The sequence below is a fragment of the Cervus canadensis genome, chromosome 10 (assembly GCF_019320065.1).
Source record: "Cervus canadensis isolate Bull #8, Minnesota chromosome 10, ASM1932006v1, whole genome shotgun sequence".
NCBI lineage: Eukaryota > Metazoa > Chordata > Mammalia > Artiodactyla > Cervidae > Cervus > Cervus canadensis.
The window spans coordinates 786,355-800,327 of NC_057395.1; positions in this window are offsets into that span (position 1 = coordinate 786,355).

The window sequence follows — 13,973 nt, forward strand, 5'->3', positions numbered from 1 at the left end:
TGCTTCTGAGGAAGATTCATCTCCTGCTTCCCTATGTGTGACTCAGTGACATCACGTAGACATCAGCTTCCACCCCGTCCTGAGCTCCACACTCCGAGGGGCAGCTCGGTCGCCATCTAAGCCTGCATGGCTATTGTCGGTGCAAAGATTCATTCTTTTTCACGTCTGTAGCTATAATGCAACATACCCTGGGATCAGTTTCAGACTCTAATGATTAACACATGTTAATTCATTCCAAATGGAGCTAGGGCTATAGTCCCTGTTGCACACGTTACTGGGTTTGTTTTGTTGTTGTTTTTATTATTTTTCCTCCCTGGGTCGGTTCCTCCCGTGCATCAAAAGACACCACCAGCAACTGACTCTGGAAATCTTTGTCCTCTATCATTGAGGCACCTTCTACTTTTGCTACTTAACTATAAGTTGCACCCCAAGATCACCTTCTGGGTGCCCTGCAGGAGTCACTGAGGTTCAGATTCTTGCTTTAAGTTCACTCTGGACGTGTGCTCCCACAACGAGATGGTAGCCAACTCATGGCAAATTTACCCTCACAGTCTCTAGGTAATAATGAGCAGCAGAGTCACACAGATGGGGAAAAAGCAATGTTTGATAGAGACTGAAATACAGTAGGTGAACATTTAATGACACAAGCAACCATTCACAAAGAGGCTAGGAAATTAAGGACATTGTTTTTGTCAGCTAAAAGATGTCAAACATAGGATGGTCATTATCAACTACTGCTACTGGTACTTACTTTTGCAAGAGACATGCCAGGCCCAAGGTCAAATTTAGGGGGAGAGAGAGGAAGCTCAGTGGTCATGTATGGATGTGAGAGTTGGACTATAAAGAAAGTTGAGCACTGAAGAATCGATGCTTTTGAACTGTGGTATTGGAAACGACTCATGAGAGTCTCTTGGACAGCAAAGGGATCCAACCAGTCCATCCTAAAGGAGATCAGTTCTAAATATTCATTGGAAGGACTGATGCTGAAGCTGAAACTCCAATACTTTGGCCATCTGATGTGAAGAACTGACTCATTTGAAATGACCCTGATGCTGGGAAAGATTGAAGGTGGGAGGAGAAGGGGACGATAGAGGATGAGATGATTGGATGGCATCTCCGACTCAATGGACATGAGTTTGAGTAAACTCCAGGAGTTGGTGATGGACAGGGAGGCCTGGCGTGCTGCAGTCCATGGGGTCACAAAGAGTCGTACACGACTGAGTGACTGAACTGAACTGAACTGATAGAAAGCTCCTTACCCATCACCCTCAACTCTCCTCAGTGCCCCAGGTGGAGAACTGTGTCACTCAATATGCAAAAACAGATATTTGGAGCAAATTGTGATTTACTGAGGGACTAATTTTGGTTAAAGGATTTTCCCTCCTCAAACCCCATCCCAAGCCGAATCTCTGAGCTAGATGGAGGCTTCTGTAGCAGCGGAGGTTAAAGAGCCACTGTGAAATTTATTTCGTCCCTGAATTTACAGCTTTGTTAAGCAAAACTATATAAAAACCATAAAACGAAAGAGAATAAAAATAAAAAGGGAAAAACCAATAACAAACAAGCAATTCCAGCCAACTCTTTTCCCCTGCTCAAGATGAAATGAAGAAAGTAAGCATGGCACATAATAACTATTTGTTTTTTTTTCCAGCTTTAATAGTCTATAAATGAGAACAGATAATGAACGTGATATCCAGTTTTTTTTGGCATGGTAGTTGTTTTTGTTTTCTGTTTTTGCATTGAGTTCTTTTCATTCACCTCTTCTGAACCTGAGGTCTCTCTGATAAAGCAATGTTTTATATCCTGAAAGAGTGATTGTAATTTTTAAAATAGTACCTAAGGTACTAGGAATGCAGAGTAAGTGCCAAGCCATAGTCATTTAAATGTGCTATTTTATTTATGCCATTGCTCATGTTCTGCATTTGAATAGAACCTCTTGTTTTCATAGGACACCTCCAGTCCCCTGGGCAGGTGGTCCCAGCCTGAGGCTCAAGCACAGCCATTACCAGCTCTCCAGCTAGAATGGTTGCAACCTCTATATACTTTTCTGATTGTCTATAAATAGCATCACTTGTGAGGATTGTTGAAATAATTTATTGCTATAATTATAGTGACATTTCTAGCATGCTATAATCATATAAAACTGCAAATATAGAAGGATGCTATTTTGGAGTTCTTTTTTCCCTCCTCAGTTTGTGTTTTATGGAATGGAAGAAAAGATGAGGGATGTCTTGTCGCTTGTTTAGAGAACGGAACCAGCTGCATTACAATAGGACAGAATAATGATACAGGAAAATCAAGAGTACTTCCTTAAGAAGAAAGGCAGCTAGCGACTTTGAAATTGACTTGGTTTTAGTTAACAAGGAAAAGAAAAGAAAAGAAACCTGCCTCCCAAGTGCAATTTCATACATACAAGAGAAGTGAAGACATGTGATGGTATTTTTCCAGCTGAGGGCCTTAGCCAAGCCAAAGTCATTTTAATTTTTCATAAGCTTTTACATTTTTGATGACAACATCCTAGTGAAGGAGTTACAAATGTCTGAGAAATATTTAGGATGGTTGTACTGTAGAATCTTTGAAAAAGACAATATATTTTGAGTTGACAAAATATCTCCATTGTGTTCAAACATTCAGCAAGTATCAATTAAGCAAAATAAAGATCTTTCGAGAAAATGTGATTACACAGTTTGATTGTGCCACAGTTACAGGGACTTTTAAACTTCTCAAAATTCAAAAATGGCATATGGTATCTATATAAGCAATAGTGATTGACAAAATTGCAAAGTGTCAGAATTTATTGTATTTATTTCTTTAGTTTTATTGAAGTATAATTGACAAGTAAAGTTGCAAGATATTTAAAGTGTAAAATTAATGATTAGATATGCATATACATTGTAAAAGAATTCTAACAATTGAATTAATTAACTCATCCATCACTTCATGTATTTACCTCTTTATTTTTGGTGAGGACCCCTAAGTTCTACTCTCTTGGAAAATTTCAGTTATAAAATACCATATTATCAACCACAGTCAGCATGTTATACGTGAGATGCCCAGATCTTATTTATCTTATAACCAAAGGTTTGTACAATTTAACCAACCTCTCCCCATTTTCCTGCTCCCAGTAGAGACACAGTGTTTTAAAGTTTTCCGTGTGCATATCTTTCATCTCCTTGATTAAATTTATTCTTAATTTTTATTCTTTTGATGCTATTGTAAATGAGATTGTTTTCTTTATTTCTGTTTGGGACCTGCACTGAACCCAGGGCGGGCATAGCTTTGATAAGTGTTTTCATAGCTGTTTGAAAACTGCTTTTTTTGTTGTTTAATACAGTTCTGTAAAGGCCATCCCCTATTGATTATCATTACTAAGTGATTTGAGGACCCATTCCTTAGGTGGAGGCCGCAAAAGAAGGAGTGCTAGATATGAGGACAAGCTCCTTCCAGAGAGAAGCTGAAGAGTTGCTTTTATTATTGGAGTGAGCTGCAGAGGGAAGCTGCGTGCGTGCTAAGTCACTTCAGTTATGTCCAACTCTTTGCATCCCTCTGAACTGTAGCCCACCAGGCCCCTTGGTCCACGGGATTTTCCAGGCACGAATACTGGAGTGGGTTGCCAGGCCCTCCTCCAGGGGATCTTCCTGACCCAGGGATCAAACCTGTGTCTCTTACATCTCCTGCATTGGCAGGCGGGTTCTTTACCACTAGCGTCACCTGGGAGTCCACAAGGAGAAGCTAGGGCAGGTCTTTTTGGGCTGATGCGAGGATCCCAGTGAGCACCTCCACGCAGGCTGAGTAGCAGCTGGACTCTCAGGCAGCAGCTGGAAGAGTTTGGAGCAAAATCTCTTCCAGGGAGAAAATGAGATGGGCATTTTTGCCTGCTCCCTCGGTGCTATGAATAGTCCTGTGGGACTTGTTGAATTCAAGCCCTGTAGGCTCTCAAAGTAGCTGATTTGGGGGATCCCCCCCCTTGGTTGGACGCTTGACAGCTGGAGTGCTGTACGTGTGGTCCAAGCCCTCTTGCTCCTCAGGGAGAAGCTGGAATTTGGGGGTTTCCTTGGATTGTATGTCACTGAGACTGGGGTGCAGTTCATGGCAAGGGCATGTCTCAGCCTTTCCTACTCATTTTGATGCGGATGATTTCTGTATCATCCAGGGTGTAGGAGTCACTCAACTTCTGGATCTCTTCCAGAAGGAGCAGTCCATGTGCAGCTGTATATTCAGTGACTCCGTGCTGGGAGCAAAAGGTCAGGAGCCCCCTGTGTCACCATCTTGGTGATGTCACTCCTGTCAAAGTGTATTTTAGATGCAACTCCTCTTCTGAGTTCCAATGCTGAGACCTGCTCTTTTGACCTGGCTGATGACCCACACAGCAAAATAAATGGGGGCTGGCACTGTCTAGCTTTCTTAGCACTGATCAGGGTTTTAATGTTATTTATCTGTGTGATCTTTTCTCCCCAGGTCTGTCCTCTCCAGGAAGCTAGAGATCCTGTCTGGTTTGTACACAGTCTTATCAACAGTCCCAGGTCAAGAAGAGCCAGACATGTAGTAAGTTGATTTGAGTTGAATAAATGAATGATGGAATCAGATTAATGCTGACTTGCAATTGATAAGTTGTAAATTTGGGCAAGTGTTCATATCTTGGAGGGTTTCCCTTGTGGCTCAGCTGGTAAAGAATCCGCCTGCAATGTGGGAGACCTGGGTTCGATCCCCGGGTTGGGACAATCCCCTCGAGAAGGGAAAGGCTACCCACTCCAGTATTCTGGCCTAGAAAATTCCATGGACTATACAGTCCATGGGGTCACAATGAGTCGAACAAAACTGAGTGACTTTCAGTTTCTTTCACTTTCATATCTTGGAGCCTCTGATTGTTTATTTATAAAGTGACTGGTTTGGCCAGGAAGTTCTCCAAGGCCCCTAGCCTTAAATTCCATAAATGAATCCATGGTGGATGCCACAGGGCCATGCCACCACTTCTTTCTCTGGGAAACTTGTGCTCAGCCGCTTGGTATTTCTCATTCTGCTATTCCCCTTCCCCGGATGTAGCCATCAGTCCCGGGATGGATCCGGGGTCTAGTTCTGATGACTCGATTCTCTTCTCTAGGTATTCGGCTTTAGACTGGGCACCCGCCAGCCAGAGTCTGCTTTTGGCTGTGCTGTGACCTGTGGATTTGGGAACTTTTGGGTGGCCGCTCCTACCCAGCCTGGATGGTTAGGCACAGGAGTCAGAATGTGGAGAGAAGAGAGAAGCAGTCTGTAGAGCCGGGCAAGCTTGCCAAGTGGAGAGTTCTGGAAATTTCCAGTTTCTCACTGAAGCCTGCAGCTTTCCTGACCACAGGTGCCCCAGGGTGGCTGGTGTACTGATAGTAAATTTTCCCTTTTTAGGGTGAAAAGCAGCTCTAATTAGCTTTGTTACCCAGCTAAATATACACATACATTCTTCTCCATAATGAAAGTTCATTTAATTGGATATTCAGGTGAAGTAGGCTAGATTTGTCAAATCATTCAGAGAAGCCCATGCTGAGTATCTGCTGTTAACAGCATTTATCAGGACCTGTGAAACCCTGACTATCTCTGGGATAATCTTTTATGTGACCCCATACACCTTGGAGAGGAAGAGCTTTTGACCTGGTGGGAGTAAATAATCTATCCTCAGCACCACTTCCTTTTTTTTTTTTAAGGGTTTGTTTTTTTTTTTTTTTCATGTGGACCATATTAAAAGTTTTTTTTTTTTTTTTCTAATTTGTTACAATACTGTTTCTGTTTTATGTTTTGGTTTCTTTTTGGCCATGAGGCATATGGGATCTTAGCTCCCTGACCAGGGGTTGAACCCGAACCCCCCTAATTGGAGCCTTAACCATCAGACCGCCAGGGAAGTCCCTCAAGACCACTTCTGAACAGGTTGGTCTCCCTGGCTGCTGTTGACCTCGGTGCTTATCCCTGCACACCTGGGAGAAACAGGGAGATGGGCATTCTGTCTGTCTGCATTACAGAAGGACCGTGATCCTCAGCATTTCCTGCCGACTGTTGCGCATGTCCCAGACCCTGGACTGGAGTCTCCTCCCTGATCATATCAGTGCAAGCCCCCTGCCTGCCCGTGGACTCCTCTGAGCTGCCCTATCTTGCTTTCACATCCTGACCCCATATTTCCCTTCCTGGTCTCACTGAGAAAGGAGAAATTGGGTTATGAGCTATCTAATTCCATTAGCCTCATTATTCCTCGGAAATCTGAGTCCTGGCGAGTTAGTGCTATGTAATGGAGGAAGTCAGTAGACGTGGGTCCCACTGGTGACCTTCATCCTGGACAAATCTCAGTCCCTCCTTATTTATAAGATTAGAGCCAACTGGGTGATTTCTGGAAAGCTCTTCTGTCTCCCCCAGTACTGGGATCTCTTATCAGGTTCCTCCCATTCCTTCCTGAAGCATCCTCCCAGACCTGAAGGACTGGGGTCTTGTTCACGGTGGCCTTTGTCACTATGAGTTGGTTGGTCAGTTCTTTGTAGATGTTTTAACATTTCAATGAAATAAGCTTTTTAAAGAAAGAGGTTTCCAACAGACAGAGGGATGATGGGGTGTGGGGAGCACATCTCTTTGACCTGGAAAGTCTGGAGCGTGCAGGTCACTCTCTATATGCTGTTAGTGTTTGCCCATATTTTTCCCCTTTCTCCTTCCTTGACTGGAAACTTTACCAGCCCTGCTTGTTTTTCACCCTAACTTGTTCTTAAGTGTTCCATGGTTCTTCTAGATTGGGATGTCTTTAACAGACAAACAGAGAAAGCTTGAAGCTTTCTCCTTTTGCTTGCTTCCCATTCCAGTCTTACAAGGGATTAGAGCTCTTGACATGTTTTTATTTATTTATTTTGCTTTTTGGTTGCACTGGGGCTTTGTTGCTGTGAGAGGGCTCTCTCGAGCTGTGGAGACCGGGAGCTGCCCTCTGCTGCGGTGCCCGGGCGTCTCACTCTGTGGCTTTCCTTCTTGTGGAGTGCGCTGCACATGGGTTTCAGTAACTGCTTTCCCGGCTCTAGTGCGTGGGCTCAGTAGTTTGGGTGCGTGGGCACGGGGGCGTAGTTGCTCCTCCATGGGTGGACTCTTCCCGGACCAGGGATTGAACCTGTGTCCCTTGCATTGGCAGGGGACTGGGATTGTCATCCACTGGACCCCCAGGGAAGTCCTTGAAGTGTTTTTAATAATTATGTTTTTCTTTTAGCTGCCATCATGGTCCGCCATCTTGTTCTGTGAATGACATCCCTTGAGCAGTAAATCAAGTCTCTGGAGAGGCTGGCGTGGGGACTCCAAGGTCAACATTTGACACTGGAAGTTTGCCTCATAATCTAGGGTTCCATCTTCATGACAATAAATTTAGGCACTTACCCAAAGCTTTCTCCCCATAGGACAGACCTGTGCTCACCCATCAGTCAGATAAATAACAGCCTACAAAGCCTGGCTGCCCTGCAGTGCTGGGCAACCAGAGGAAGGGAAATATCCACTAAACTGTCTGACATTTTGAAATTCTTTCATGACTAGCATGATATTGGGACCAATTGTGCATGACAGTGGTGCTTAAAATACTTAACCAAAATGTGTATAGATTCACCAGGGCTTTATCAGGCCTCTATCTGCCGACCTAGATCTTCTATGAGTTTCTCCACTTCTTTTCCCTCCGAGCTAAGATCAGAACAAAGGAGAGACTGAAAATAAAGAAACTCACCAAGAAGGAAAGAGGAGATTTTCTTGTGACTGTTAAGTTTGCAAAAACAAAATTAAAGATAACATAGGTTCATGTGATGTCGTGGATAATGACAACAATCTAGTAACAGCCAAGAAAAGGCCACTTTATTGCTTTCTTGCAAACAAGCCAAAAACAATAGTTCATCAAGTTTCCAGTGCATTCATAATGTAGCATTTTATGATCTCCTGAGGAGAAGTTTGATGAAATACAAGTCTTGTGCTTTGGATAAAAATGCCAATTTCTTGTAAAATCCTTAAATTTATTTGTCACACTTTCTTTCTGAATTCCAAACTAATTTCTTTGAGGCTAAGATCTTGACTAATTTGTTTGTTTCTTCTGGGACATAAAGGCCATGAAATTTACACTTAAAATGACCATTGTTTTGCACTGGGTGTTCTTGGCCTGATTTTTCCTACATAATCTTCTCTTGGCTTTGGGGGGCTGATTCATTTAGTCTTGGCACTTACTGAATTTTCTTGTCCTTTGCCTCAAGTTGGCAGGAAGGGAAGAGAAGTCTTTGTGCTGTTGAATACCAAAGCAGACCTCTATTACAGCGATGGCAGGATGCTTTCTGGAATGACATTGGAGACAGCTGCAAGAACATCCTGAAGATGTTCTGATAGGATGGAGAGAACGTCCCATGGTGTCGTTGGTGATCAGGCAGGTGGGCAGGGCAGCTACTTTCATTTATTTATTTGTTTAATCTTGGCTGCCCTTGGTCTTCATTGCTTTTCTCTAGTTGTGGCAAGTGGGGACTACTCTTCATTGTGCTGCACAAGCTTCTCTTTGCAGTGGCTTCTCTTACTGTGGATGGAGCACCGGCTCTAGGTGCTTGGGCTTCAGTCATTGCAGCACTCAGATTCAGTAGTTGTGGCACATGGGCTTAGTTGCTGTAGAATCTTCCCAGATTGGAGGTGGAATCCGTATCCCCTGCATTGGCAGGCAGATTCTTATCCCCTGCCCCACCAGGGAAGTCCAGGGCAGCTACTTTTGAAGGAGTAGAAATTGCATTTGTCATGTTTGGCTTAGTTTTGGAAGACAACCTAAGTGAAAAGGAAAGCCTGATCTGATTAAGACCCAGGCAGCCTCTGATGGAAGAATCGGTATCAAGAAGATTGTTTTTTTGAGTTACGTCCAGTGTTGGGCTACAGTAAGACAGCGGAGGACATCCATGAGGCCAGATAATTGAGATAAAATCATCATGGTGAGATGATCCTTACAAATGTCCATCCAAGGACCATCAAACCTTCCACTGCTATTGTTTACAACTGAGAGTTGATGGTCCACTTGACGAGATTCCTTCCAGAGTCACAGGCATAGTTACTACCCTGCAGACCAACAGTTCAGGAGAGGATGCTGAACTGGGATGAATCTGCAGGGTAGACTTCAATAGAATATTCCAGGCTTTCTTCTGGGAAGGAAGTGACAGGGATTCCTGGAGCAGTAGGTGTGGATAGATGGCAGGGAGAGGAAGGCTTGAGTAAGAGAGGTTAAAGAAAATCAGGAGTTTGGCCCCTGCAGGCTCTGTGTGGCTGGAAACAGGAAAGGAGGGAGCAGCGTCAAGGCGTGGAGTCCTTCTGGGATGGAGACCTGAGCTCTCTGCCGCTGCCGCTCTCCTACTGGTCTGAGCCCATCCCCCAGGGTCTATGGTTTTTCTACTCCATCCTGACGGCTTGATTTGATGGTGACCTGGATGAAGCAGGGAAAGTGGGAGAGACAGTAGGCGAGGGTACAGAGCTGGGTAACAGCCCTGGCATTTGCCTTCAGCAGGGGAGGAGTATAAAGCCACACATGAAGCCCTAACTTGCAGGCTGTCATTGTCTGAACGAGTTGACTGGATGCAGAGTAAATTCACAGTTATGCCCAGTTTTCCAGTGCAGACAGCTGCAGCGTTTTCCCAAGGGTTTGAGATTAGGGAGCAGTAATAGTGCCTGTGTGTGTGAGCCTGTGTATGTGTGTGTGTGTGTGTGAGAGAGAGAGAGAGAGAACATGGAGGTCACCTATGGTGTCACAAGCTTTCCTCTCAAAAAATGACCATCATGTTTATTGCGGGTGAATGACATGTGAAAAAAATGGAAAAGGTATAGCTCATTGGTTCCCCTGTTTCTGTTCCCTCTCGACATATTGAAGGAGAAAGTCTAACAGAGAACAAAACTGACTTCATATTAGATCTATTGCTTTAGCTCTAACCGTCTGCTCTGTTGCCTGAGCTTGGTCATGCTGGCTCTGTCCCTTTTGTAAAAAGAATGTTGCTTATTGAAGAATAGAGAGCATCCTTTGTCTTGCTGGAGGTTAACAGGAACACTGTGACCAGACCTGTGTGGACAGCTGAAAGAACAAAGGATCCAGGCAAACAAGATGTTTGCGACAAACAGTCACATCCTCTCCCCTTTTAGTATAAATGAAGCCTGAATTCTAACTTGGGTAGGATGGTTTTTTGGGACCCTAGTCCACCATCTTTTGAATATGCTGGCTTTCTGAATAAAGTCACTATTCCTTGTCCCAACACCTCATCTCTCAACTAACTCATCAACCTGCTGTGTGGCTAGCAGTATGAGCTTGGACTTGGTCACCAAAGGCCGTAAAAACATGTGGACAGGGATGAGAGCTGCCCTGTGATACCCGCGGGTCAACCAAAAAGGGTTTCGTATGATTTTAATCCTAGATGTTTTTGAGATTTAGCAAGGGAAAGAAACACTAAATTCCTTTTCTGGCATGTTAAATCATGGTAATATATGCTTGAAAAACTCATTATAACCATTAACATGAATAACTAGTGATTTAGAATTTGAGTTAAGGAGCTAGGCTGCCACACTTGTGCTCTTTGGGTGTTTGAATATAATTATTTGAGGATTAACCTGAGAGACATTGATCACTCCCAGAAATAAATAGCAGGCTTGCTTGTAAAGTCAAAATTGGAATGAAGAAATGAGAATTCTTAGGGAAAATGTCTGTTGTAAGAATGAATGAATAAAAAGTAAGATATTCCACACCTTAACTATAGGCAGATTCTCGGAAAGAGATTGACTGAAGTTTTTAAAAAGATAAGAGAGCAATTTATGACTTTAAGAAACAGTTTTGCTTTTGTTTTGGTCCATAGGATTGAAGGAGGGATTAAAGAGGCAAAAATTCTATTTTTATTATTTAGTAATATTCTTCATTTAGACAAAAACTGATGATAAGCTACCTTTCTTGGGATAAAAGTAATATCAAGGACCCATTTAAACAATATCTCAAATAGCAATTACATATTAAATTGAGAAAAACCCGCTGCAACATCCTTAGTTCCTAATAGACAAATCCTTGATAGTTTATATTGTACCTAGAAAAAATGGCATTCATCATCAAAGCTAAACAAACAAATCAGCAGCTATTTGCTACATTATAAGGATAAGCTTTGGAATTCTCAGTTGGCTTGGTGGTAAAGAATCCAACTGCTAATGTAGGAAATGCAGGAGATACAGGTTCGATCCCTGAGTCAGGAAGACCCCCTGGAGGAGGTAAGGACAACCGACTACAGTATTCTTCCCTGGGAAATCCCATAGACAGAGGTGCCTGGCAGGCTACAGTCCATGGGGTCAAAAACAGTGGGAAACAACTGAGTGACTGAAAACACACACATACAAGGATAACCTTGGATTTGACGGTGTTGAATATACTCAGGATCAGATGACTACACATATTTTTGGAAAAAGGAAAATCCTTTCAATTAAATTTTTTTTTACAGTGTAAATGTGTCCCTACTGATTTAAGTCAGACCCTGAAGCTGATTTTAATGTACTTTCATTAAGGATTTCATTGACGTACGAGCTAAAGTTATTTTGGCTGAAGTTCTGTCTGTTGAGATGTTAGTGAAATATCAAGCAAGATGAACAAAACAGCCAGCCCACAAACAGTATTCTGAAGGTCTCACAAAAATAAAATCATCTCAAAGAGACTTTGAAATGCAACACCGAAGAGAGTGCGGGAGGCATTTTCAAAAGCTTTTCTGCCTTTGGACTCACAGACCACCATCAGATCAGCAAGATTCTGATGTACCGGGAGAGCGTTAGGAAGTTCTGGGCTCACTCATCCCTGGGAGACTCAAAAGCCAACAAAAATTCAAACAGTCAAACCATTTTATAACATAAAAAAGGAATCCAATCCATGCATGTTTGTAATTTCCATAAATTAGCCTTGCAGGCCAGCATGGTGTTTCGTAACATTGTCGAGCGATGCATCATACAAATTAGACCAGGGCTCTGGCCAAGAACCATTTTAAGGAAAATTACAGATCTTCTGCCCTTTCTTGCACACTGAGCTCAGATCTTCTCTGTCTGACTGGAATCACAAAGAGGAAACTGAACATTTTACCCAAAATATGATTGTAAAAGAGTGGCACAAAGGCTCTTTCGGAGAGACAGGTCCTGCAGCAGACTTGGGCAAGGAAGGGGCAGAGCGTCTGGATGGGTGGCAGGCTTGGGCTCTGAAGCAGTGGGCTGGATTTGCAAATCACATCTCTCTCTCTTTTTTTTTTTTTTTTGCAAATCACATTTCAAATGAGCAGTGAGATACAATTAGGGAGATCAGTGTAGGAAAACAGCACCTGGGGCGACTGCGGCGGGAATGCAAAATTGTGCTGAGGATTCAAGACCCCTTCTGACGCGGTTGTTAGATACGATAAAATGTGACTTTTCTGTAAGGCTGAAATTTCTCTCCCAGAAGACCCAGCTCATGTCAGGAAGCCACCTCCTTAAGCTTCCACACCATTCCCAGCACCCTCCTTCGGTTTCTTATTCTCCTTCCCACCTCCCTGCCTTTGCAGAGGCGTTAGCTCAGCCCAGACTGCCTGTTCCATACGCTTGTGTGTGCGTCCTCACAACAGACTTACTGTGTAGCTTGGCTGTGTGAGAGCCTCCACTCAGCTTGAAATGTATGGAATTCAGAATTTTAAGACCCAGGCACTTCCCTCAAGGGGTTGAAAATCTCCTTAGAATGAAAAGCAACAAATGTATAAGAGATAACTGGAAACAGAAGGCAATAAAATAGCCCAATGCATGAGAGTGAAGTGGGAATTCAGAGAGTGCTCATCCCCTGGGAAGTCATGACGGGCCCTGGGGGAACAAGCAGGATTTGGGTAGGGAGGCTGGTGTTGGGGAAGGATCTGGAATTTCTCATCAGGTTTCAGCATGAGCAAAGTCACACGAGAAGGATGCAGGAGAGAGATAGGGAGGGATGGTGATGGGGGCGGTCGGTGTCCTTCCCTGTGAGGCCAAAGCTTTTACAGATTTGCATTTTGCTAGGTTACCCTAAGGGAGATGGAGATATTAGAGTGAAGGGGATGTTTTAGGAATAAAATGCAGGACCCAGTACACAACGATAAATGCAAGCTCTTAACACAGGGAACTCTGCTCAATGTTATGTGGCAGCCTGGATGGGAAGGGAATTTGGGGGAGAATGGATACATGTCTGTGTAAGGCTGAGTCCCCTTGCGGTCCATCTGAAACTAGCACAACGTTGTTAACTGGTTCTACTCCAATATAAAATAAGAACTTGAATGAAATAAAAAATAAAAATGTTAAAATAAATTCTATGTAAAAATTTTCCACAGAAAAAGAAAAGTGCCTAGCTGATGGCACTTTTGATAACAGATGAACTTCAGGGAAGAGCAGAGGGTAGTCAAGAGTTATTGGAATAGTCCATTTAAGAAAGGTTGATGGCCAAGATGATGGTAGTGGAAGCAAAGGAGGAGATAAGATTTTAGGCATGCGTAAGAAGCAGGACTTGATGACTTACTGTGGAAGAAGATGAAGAAAAGGAAAAAGTGGGAATGATGTCCAGGTCTGTTATCCATTGCCTTGGTACCTGAGTTAATACTCCAACTTTGTACTCATCTGCCACATTGCCCTAAGGTGATCACTTTTCAGAGGAACAATTCGTCAACCTAAAACCTCAATCCTATCAATCAATAGCCTACAAATATTCTTCTAATGTTAACAATTTTAAAGCTTTTTATTGTGAGATAATTTTAGATTCATCAGCAATTGGAAGAAATAGCACAGAGCTCCTGTGTACTTTTCTTTCAGTGTCCTCCTCAGGGTAACCCACTGATGCTCTCCACTAACCATGTTCAGATTTCACCAGTTTTATGCACACTTATCTGTGTATGTATTTAGTTTTATACTGTTTTATCTCATGTTAGGGCTTCCTTGGTGGCTCAGTGGTAAAGAACTTGGCTGCCAATCAAAGCAGGAGATGCGTGTTTGAT